The sequence below is a fragment of the Salmo trutta genome, chromosome 23 (genome assembly GCF_901001165.1).
Source record: "Salmo trutta chromosome 23, fSalTru1.1, whole genome shotgun sequence".
Lineage (NCBI taxonomy): Eukaryota > Metazoa > Chordata > Actinopteri > Salmoniformes > Salmonidae > Salmo > Salmo trutta.
Genome location: NC_042979.1, coordinates 21,261,465 through 21,271,989, shown reverse-complemented (window position 1 = coordinate 21,271,989; position 10,525 = coordinate 21,261,465). Strand labels below are relative to the sequence as shown.

General features: G+C 43.8%; 1 pseudogene; it reads right to left on the bottom strand.

The window, feature by feature from the left end:
- Nucleotides 1-889: 889 nt before the first annotated feature.
- On the bottom strand, nucleotides 890-7,912 carry LOC115159565 (ATP-dependent RNA helicase DDX54-like; annotated as a pseudogene).
- Nucleotides 7,913-10,525: the final 2,613 nt, after the last annotated feature.

The following is a 10,525-nucleotide window of genomic DNA, read 5'->3' as shown; positions in this document are numbered from 1 at the left end:
GATGGAGTGTGTTTCTCCAGTCACGTCAGCTCACTTGCTCTGTAGTACAATGGCAGGACTTCAAAACACACTGCATCTCTGACCTTGTTTTTAGGTTAAGCCTACATATATATTTTTCCTGTAAAGTTCAAAGAGGGACCACAGAAAATAGGTTTGGTTAGTTTGTTCAACTTCACACATTCTGTACATAAATTATGCTGTATGCAAAGTTCAGTGTTGGCTAGTCAACAAAAACAATTGGATCTGCAAAAAATTATCTGCAAAAAACATACTGACTGTATTTAACTAATGTAGATTTTAGTGTATTAATTTATGAAATTAATACTTTTGTAGTATATTAAAATATAATAAGAAAAAAAAACATGTTTTGAAGAAAGAGTTTTGATCATGTATATTACTTTTCCCTCTACTATAAAGCCCTTTCCCAAACACGTCCTGTTAAGTATTTAGAACACAGCTATCTTAGAGCCGAGCGACGGGAGGCGGGACGTTGGCTTTGTGGCTCTTTGCTGACAGAAACGTTCCCCAATTCTCCTTATTCTAGTGACCCTCCATCTCCACCACACTCTTGTCCCGGAGTCAATCTCTCAACACCCCTCTGGTTGCTCCGCTGTCAGCTGGGTCAAATGAATACAGATGTCTGAAATGAAAACATGTTGGTAGTGACCCAAGCTCCTCTGGCAGACCTCTCTCTAGGCTTTACTGACACCTTCTGGTAGACTGGCAGGTTATTCTTTGCACAAATGTGGTTGACCTCATCGAACTGTTCGACTGCCCAGAAAAAACAGGAATGAATTTCATACTGCTCAATGAGCAGCTTTGTATAACCTACTGTCATGAGTTTCTCTGCTCCTCCTAGGACTTTAGAATAAAGAATGACAGTCACAGATAACACAATCACAGTTTAGCTTTGAATTAATAATATACACAAACAAATATATTGAAATAGCAATACATCTGGATAAGTTATGATGCAAATACAAGTTTCAATCGCTCTAGCCGTCATGCACTGTCCGCATCCAGGTTAGGAGCACAGAAAATGTGGACACGGATCTTACCATGACACCACACTGCGGTGCCATACACGAAGCTCTGCAAGCACCCTTTGGGTTAGGGTGCATCTCAATAGTCTCAAATGGCTTTCTCGGCTTGTTTCTCTTCCTACATATGCACTGACCGACCAGTCCAGATGGAGGAGGGGGGTCATGGAGAGGAAGGCAACTTTAAACTATTGACATCCACCCTCCATATCCATCCATCCAACTTGGGATCATAAGCTTCTCCATCCATTGCCGATTCTTCCAACTCACTACCTCTTTTCCCACATACCTCATCTATTCATCACCCCCTCCCTCACAGTCTCTTCTTCATCTTGCCCTTCTTGTGGACACCACAGCCAAAGCCAGACTTCTTCTGGTCATTAAGGCGCTGCTTGCCCTTGCCCGGGAGCTTCTTCAAGCCACCACTCTGCAAGAACCTCTGTTTTTCTGTCTTCTTGAGCTGCTTTAGGATCTGGTCACCGTTCTTCAGCTCTGAGCGTGGGCCCCGGGAGCCACCACCCCTCTGCTGGCCTGGGGGACCCAGGGGCTGGGAGTTGGGCCCGCGGGATGGGCCACCTCGGCCCCGGTCTGGCCTGCCTCGGCCTGCAAGAGAGGGGAGGGAGACAGGGTTAGAGAAGAGAAGGGCAGCATTTCAATTGTTTAGCATTATTTCATCATGCTGTATTGAAAGAAAGATAGCAATTTTGAAAGTACATCAAACTGGACATTGCTCTTGTTTTTACTAAGTGTTTTGGAATAGATCTTAGGTAGTAGTAGAGCCCAAAGCCGAGCTTGGAGAATGTCCCAAAGGGATGTCAATGTCTGCTTTACTTACAGACCCCACATCATACCATCACAAACTCTAGCTAGAGCCTTCTGATGAAGTGCACTCCTACCTCCACCCCTCCTTCCTCTGCCTCCAGTCTCGCCATCTGAATCTCCACCCCCTCAGTCATCCACCTTGTACTTCTTCTTCCACTCTTCACAGCTGAGAAACAGGGTCAAGGAAATAAAACACCCTTATAACACTGCAGTGGTACAATTACAAGTGAGGACTTACCAGTATACACAATAAGCTGAGGGTGTTGGAATTTCCTTATTAATAGCTTTCATCAGTAAAGATCAGTTTGAGATGACAAAAAGTTATTCTTGTTCATCTGTCCCGTCTCTGTTCTCTTCTTCTTCTGGCCTGCCTCCTTTCCTGTTTCTTAGACGAAGCGCTTTCTCTTGCGATCCCTGCAGAGAGATGATTTATATGTCAAGTGAGGTTGCATGGTGTGTGTGTGTCATGGTGTTCCTTCTTACCACTTCATCATGTGTTTGTGCTGGTTGAGTCTGTCTCCTTCATCTCCCATCAGGTCCAGTACAGCAGTAGAAGCCTGCTGCTCAAACGTTGTGCCTTCTGTTCCCAGGCTCAGTCTGCAAACAAACACTGAGTTATATCACCATTATCCCACATTCATAGAATGACTATTTTGGTATTGTGTAAAGCAGAATGGACTGTGTAGTCAGCCTTTCTCATACCCTCTCTCAGTTGAAGTCTTTGGGTCTGTAGTTCTCATCGTGGCCAGTCTGTTTGGTCTTCTTACTGTCTGGCCTCTCTGCCTCGCCGTTGTCCTATGGCTTCCTCCGCTTCCCCCCACTACCTCAGAGAACACCCCCTGGTGGAGAAATGACAAAAGTACAGCATAATTGGTCATATGATACTACTTTGTCTGTGGTGGTGCTATACAGAATTGTTGACTTGCAATGGAACACGTACATGCTAGGTTTTATACCAGGTAGATGGATACTTAGAGTATAAGTGCTAACCTGAAGGTCCTCCTCTTCACTGTCCTCCTGGTCTGTCGTGTGGAGGGCAGAGCAGTGACAGGAACATGATACCTGCTGTCTGCAGCCAGAACCACCTTCTTCTGGGTGAAATTATCCACCAGCCGTGTGTCCCTAGAACGCTTGGCAAGCGTCACCATGCTGGCGTTGGTCTTGCTGTTCGAGCTGGTCTCAAAGATTGTCTGGAGAAAAAGTGCTGTGGTCGTTTAAACAGTATTACTACAGGTTAGTCATTCATTCATAGAGAATAGCTTCCAATATACATTTCCGATCTAAACTCACAGCTTTAGCCTTGTAGCCCTTAATGCAGTCCACCATTTCAAGGCGCTCCAGTTCCATTTTCTCTAAGCCTGACCCTGAAAATAGACCAAAGCATTGTGGGTTAATATCATAGCAAGAGTAAGGGAGCATATGTGTGTGATTTTCACGAGAACCCTAGATCTGATGAGGATCCACTGAGACAGTAACATCCCACATTAAAGTGCACTGGTAAAGTAGTGAATAGGTCAGTCATCTAAAGGCCCAACGAGTGTGCTCGCATATTCCCTTAAAAGGCCGCTTGAAAAACATCTTGCGATGCCGTAGTCAGTATAGACTTCCTCAAACTAGATAAGACAAGAAATCGGTCATTAATTCTGACGTTTATTAATTCTGACATTTTTTTCCGAGATCTTAGTCGTGGAATTTTACATCTAAGATGTTTTAGTGCAGTATTTCTCAAGTGAAAAACTTTGCATGAAAACAAGTGAATCATTGAATATATATCATTGAATGTCAACAAATACTTAATTGAAGAATCCCTACTGTTGACCAATGACCGACGAAGGGGCGTAGACTTGGATACCGAAATTCGGCTTGCCTAAGAAAATAAAAATTGTACATGAACAGCCGGAAAACCCCTTGCCGACAACCAAAACGTTGTCATAATATATGCACAAACTGTTCCGAAGTGTTTCTGATGCGGACACCTTTACTGACCTAACAATGGGTGGACAGCCATGCTGGGGAGCTCTGTGTTCTTGACCCGTTTAAAGGATTCTGGTGAGGGCATGGGCCGGGACTTGATGTACTGCTTGTAGGCGTTGTCCGCTATGCGGCGCAGGTTCTGCAGGTCATGAGAGTTCTCATGGGCCGTGATCAGCTGGGACTCCTCATCCAGGATGCTCTGGGGAACACGACCAAACACACCGTCCGACTCTGGAAGGAGAGAAACATAGAAATTAAGAGGAGATGGAGAAAGAGAGTGAGAGTGAGTGAGAGGCACGAGGAAGGGACAGAGACAGAAATATATGAAAGTAAGCACGAGAATTGAGTATCCATGACAGAAAACAAGTGTGACAAGACAACTGCAGGGGTGAGCAATGGCTCCATTCCTTCACACTGTGTATAACATGTTTATGTCCAGTGCTGATACCTTGTTGATGGTCAGGTGTAGCCAGCTGAAGGGGTCTCCCCAGGAAGAAATGGAGGTCAAAGACAAAAGGTATCTCATCTGTACACACCAGGCTGTAGGCAGCGCCACCGCGGCCTGCGCGTGCCACTCGACCTGGGGTTGAAAAACCAGAGATGAGACAACAATGGTGAGGAAGGTGTATTTCATTACACTGTATTTCATTGACTCAGATGGTTGTCATTGGCCTTTCTTTCCAACGTACATAAGTTACAATTCAAGATAACCTAAAACAGTATGTTGGCCATATTATAGTTCTAATGCTCCCCCTGTTTGTGTTACCCACCAACTCTGTGCAGGAAGAGCTTGGCTTTGGAGGGGAAGTTGTAGTTGATGACATTGTCCAGAAGGGGGATGTCTATACCGCGAGCAGCCACGTCTGTAACAATCAGCACCATGGCCTTGCAGTGGACAAATTTACCAATGTTGATCTTCCTGGCAGTCTGGTCCAGGGCACTGTAGATGTAGGCACACTCCACGCCCTCAGATGACAGCAGCTAAACATAATGTAACTCTGTGTTACCCTCAAAACTTGTTTAAAGGTACAAGGCTGAGGACAACCAAACCGTATTCAATGACTAGCTTCTCCTTCTATTCACGAGTCTCTCACCTCTGAGGTGTTTGGTGGCAACAAAGACTACTGTCTGCTCCTGGGGCTTCGCCACATTCCTCAGCAGGTGGAGAAGCAGAGCCGGCTTATCATCCATCTTCAGGTGGAAGAACGACAGCTGGGAGAGGAGAAAATACAATGTTATGCTACAACTTTTATATTATGTCATTGAATCAAACACAGGTTTCACATTTCAACACTTTAAGGGATTCCAACTGAGTGAAACCAAACTTCAAATTGTGTGAATGTGGGTTTTAGCGAGTCTTTTAGCTTGACCTTCAGCAGCTCACTCAGCTTGCTGTCCACGTCCAGACGAATCAGCACCGGCTCTGTCAACCCTGCATAAAACACAATCCTTTCAGAGCACGACACATCTTGCCTTGTACACAACTCAATATCAAAAGGCTGCACAAGAAGGCATAGGTTATGGGTGGGCTTTATATTGCCATTGAAGGGATGTTGTGGCTGGGCTTACCAGCTCTAGCAAATCCACCAGTAGTTTGGGCAGGGTGGAGGAGAACAGCAGTGTCTGTTGTCTGGAAGCCGGATGATCTCCTGGAGCTGGTCAGCAAAGCCCATCTCAAACAGCCCGTCCGCCTCGTCAAACACAACGTACTCCACGCTCTGTAGCTTCATCTCCATGACAACGTGCATCAGACGACCTGGGGTACCGATAATTCTGTAGACAGAAGACATAACTCAAATCAACAGCACAGAACAACAAAAACTACAACATTATTATAATTTAAAATTGTATTATAGCAAATTACAGCAGTATATTGTGAAGACCATATTGTACATACATGTCTGGGTTATCATGAAGTGCAGCAAACTGATCATCCATTCTGAAAAGAAACAAGACGTTCAGTTGATGCTCGTAAGCACAATAACAATTTTCAACACAACAAGACTGAAGATTTAATTAATAATACCTGTCTCCACCAAGGATCAAAGCAGTCTTAAGGCCAGTGAATTTCCCCAACTGAAACACAATAAAATGAATATAGTTACTATTTTCTGGTACTGCCCAATGAACAAAACATACTATACCTAAAAAAAATGACAAAGATTACCCCCATTAACGTAAAGTTAAAAAAATAAATGGTTAAATAAAAAAAGTTACGTTAGGGCTGTGACGTTACCAATATGGCAATATTTTTTCAATGCAAAAATGAAAACATGAGGCAACTCTTTGGGCCTTTAAAAACCTGCTGTATGTAAAATATTGTGCGCTATAGCTTCGAAAATGTATGTTTTTCCAACATTATGCCTGTTTTCCTAAAGAAGTAAAATCCTCTTTGTGTATTGTTTCCTTGTCACGATACTAATGACTATCGCGATACGGTTATCGTCTTGGCCCTAGTTTACATACAAATATGTATATTATATTGTAAAGTGATGGATGACAAATAGACTATGAAAAGCCTATCCTGACCTCTTTGGTGAACTTCATGGTTTGCAGCGCCAACTCTCTAGTGGGGGTCAGAATGAGAGCCCTGGCCCCTGTCTGGGCCTGGGGGGCCTTCAGCTTCTCAAACATGGGCACCAAGAACGCAGCTGTCTTCCCGCTGCCTGTCCTTGCCATCTAGAATCACTGGGATAGTCAGATAGGAGGAGAGCGGTCTTGTAAATAATCTAGCTGATATATCAGTGAAATGTAAAGATCCAAGGGCATTGGCATACCTTTCTCTGGATTGGAGTAGGGACTTTGTAGCCCTTCTTCATGACCCCTTTAAAAACTGGTAACTGAGACCTGCAATTACCAAAATATGGCGGTTAGGATATACGCAGGACACATTGCTGTATAAAATCTTTAATTGTCTCAAAAAGATGGCCTACAGGTAAGCCTACCACAATTTCTTACCCATGGACTGGAAGCCCCCAGACTTCTTTTTCTTCTGAGCTCTGACCAGCTCCCTGGTGTCAGGTTGCACATCAGACAGGCACTCTGATGAAGCTCCAGGGAACCGAGGTAACTTTCTTCCAGGCTGAAAAACATATTACATTAAATAACATGACATTGCCATTATGGAGATGGATAAGCTCATAATCATATCCCACTCAAAACCAAATCTAGCATGACTTTAATATTTTCTCATGTAATTGGCAATACATCAATTCTAGACCTGACATTACAGAGACCCACAAAAGAGGAGTATTTATTACGCTGATTCTGGGTCGTCACTAGTTTACACAGCCACAAATGGCTAAACCCCACCTATTTCTACAATCTCTCTTCATACGATCTGATTTTAAACATAACCCTAGAATTAACCCCAACCACAATGCTAACCTTATGCCTAAACTTAAATCCTGACAACAAAAAATATTTGTTTTCATAAGTTTTTACAAAAGACAATTTTGACTTTGTGGCAACTAGTGACAACCCCGATGGTCTCTGTTACAAAACGTTTATTAAACGGAGCGGGGAGGGACCTACCTGAATTTGTCCAATAGAAACTCTCGTTTTAGTTGCAAAACGGAACGTTTACACCCTGAACCAAGTACTCGAGACAAGTTGACATCCAATGCTAGCTGCCTAGTTTGCATGTTAGCTAGCTAAGGGTTTACAACTAGCTAAGTAAATTCATAGCAGGTAGACTTACATAAGTTTGCTCAAATGACTAGAGCAAATTGTTTACCTAGCTACAATAACAAACATGAAATGGTTCTTACAGAATCATCGTCCATAATTTTAGCAGCAACCTCGAAGTCCCCCCCATCCGACTCGTCTGGCTCCCGGTGGACAATGTGTCTCTTTTTCTTCATCAGCTTCTTCTTTCTTTGAGCCATTGCGATAAGTATCTGCACCGTTAACTTGTTTAACTTTAGAATATTTAAAAAACGAATGGTGCTTGCCAATGAATAAGCAACTCAGCACATGACAACAACACAGAAAACAGACATTTTTGAAACACGTGAGAATCTGCACGTAAGAATCCTGCGTCGGTGCATGATATGACGTCATTGTGTTTTCTCTTGACGTTTCGTTCTTGTGGGGGGGACACTTATTTTCACCGCACTTCCATACCTGGACACACTGGGCGCGTTCGAGCGTAACACCTTTGTCAATTCGGTGACCATCGTGGGAACTGCCATTCAAAGTGTGTTGCATTATGGGGATAAAAATGGTCCAATTTTCAGTGGTGTAAATTACTTAAGTAAAAATACTTTCAAGTACTACTTAAGTAGTTTTTTTTGTGTGTCTGTACTTTACTTTACTATTTTTATTTTTGACAACTTACTTTTACTTCAGTACATTCCTAAAGAAAATAATGTATTTTTTACACCATACATTTTCCCTGACACCTAAAAGTACTTGTTATGTTTCGAATTCTTGTCAGGGCAGGAAAACGGTCCAATTCACACACTTATCAAGAGAACATCCATGGTCATCTACTGGCTCTGATCTGGAGGACTCACAAAACACAAATGCTTTGTTTGTAAATTATGTCTGAGTGTTAGAGTGTGCCCCTGGCTAGCCGTAAATGTAATAAAAAACAGAAAATGGTGCCATCTGGTTTGCTTAATATAAGGAACTTTAAATGATTTATGCTTTTACTTTTGATACTTAAGTACATTTTATCAATTACATTTACTTTTGATACTTTTTATTTATTTATTTAACCTTTATTTAACTAGGCAAGTCAGTTAAGAACAAATTCTTATTTACAATGATGGCCTACCAAAAGGCAAAAGGCCTCCTGCAGGGACGGTGGCAGGGATAAATTATTATATATATTTTTTAAATATAGGACAAGACACACATCACGACAAGAGAGACAACACTACATAAAGAGAGACCTAAGACAGCAACATAGCAAGGCAGCAACACATGACAACACAGCATGGTAGCAACACAACATGACAACAACATGGTAGCAACACAACATGGCAGCAGCACAAAACATGGTTCAAACATTATTGGGCACAGACAACAGCACAAAGGGCAAGAAGGTAGAGACAACAATACATCACGCAATGCAGCCACATCTGTCAGTAAGTGTGTCCATGATTGAGTCTTTGAATGAAGAGATTGAGATAAAACTGTCCAGTTTGAGTGTTTGTTTCAGCTCATTCCAGTCGCCAGCTGCAGTGAACTGAAAAGACGAGCGACCCAGGGATGTCTGTGCTTTGGGGACCTTTATCAGAATGTGACTGGCAGAACAGGTGTTGTATATGGAGGATGAGGGCTGCAGTATATATCTCAGATAGGGGGGAGTGAGGCCTAAGAGGGTTTTATAAAGGAGTATACATTGAGGAGTATACCACCTCAGTCATCGGCTTCATCAATAAGTGCATCGACGACGTCGTCCCTACAGTGACTTTACGTACATATCCCAACCAGAACCCATGGATTACAGGCAACATCTGCATCGAGCTAAAGGCTAGAGCTGCCGCTTTCAAGGAGCAGCACACTAATCTGGATGCTTATAAGAAATCCTGCTATGCCCTCAGACGAACCATCAAACAAGCAAAGCGTCAATACAGGATTAAGATTGAATCCTACTACACCGGCTCTGACACTCATCAGATGTGGCAGGGCTTGAAAACTATTGCGGACTTCAAAGGGAAACCCAGCCGCGAGCTGCCCAGTGACGCGAGACTACCAGATGAGCTAAATGTATTTTATGCTCGCTTCGAGGCAAGCAACACTGAAGCACGCATGAGAGCACCTGCTGTTCTGGATGACTGTGTGATTACGCTCTCGGTAGCCGATGTAAGCAAGACCTTTAAACAGGTCAACATTCACAAAGCTGCGGGGCCAGACGGATTACCGGGACGTGTACTCAAAGCATGCGTGGACCAACTGGCAAGTGTCTTCACTGACATTTTCAACCTCTCCCTGACTGAGTCTATAATACCTACATGTTTCAAACAGACCACTATAGTCCCTGTGCCCAACGAAGCGAAGGTAACCTGCCTAAATGATTACCGCCTCGTAGCACTCACGTCGGTAGCCATGAAGTGCTTTGAAAGATCTTCAATAGCATCTTCCCGGATACCCTAGACCCACTCCTATTCGCATACCGCCCCAACAGATCCACAGATGACGCAATCTCATTCTCACTCCACACTGCCCTTTCCCACCTGGACAAAAGGAACACCTATGTGAGAATGCTGTTCATTGACTACAGCTCAATGTTCAACACCATAGTGCCCACAAAGCTCATCACTAAGCTAAGGACCCTGGGACTAAACACCTCCCTCTGCAACTGGATCCTGGACTTCCTGATGGGCCACACCCAGGTGGTAAGGGTAGGCAACAACACATCTGCTACGCTGATAATCAACACTGGGGCCCCTCAGGGCTGTGTGCTTAGTCTCCTCCTGTACGCCCTGTTCACCTACGACTGCATTGCCAAACACGACTCCAACACCATCATTAAGTTTGCTGACGACACAACAGTGGTAGGCCTGATCACCGACAACAATGAGACAGTCTATAGGGAGGAGGTCAGAGACCTCGCAGTGTGGTGCCAGGACAACAACCTCTCCCTCAGTGTGAGCAAGACAAATGAGCTGATCGTGGACTACAGGAAAAGGCGGACCGAACAGGCCCCCATTAACATTGATGGGGCTGTAGTGGAGCGG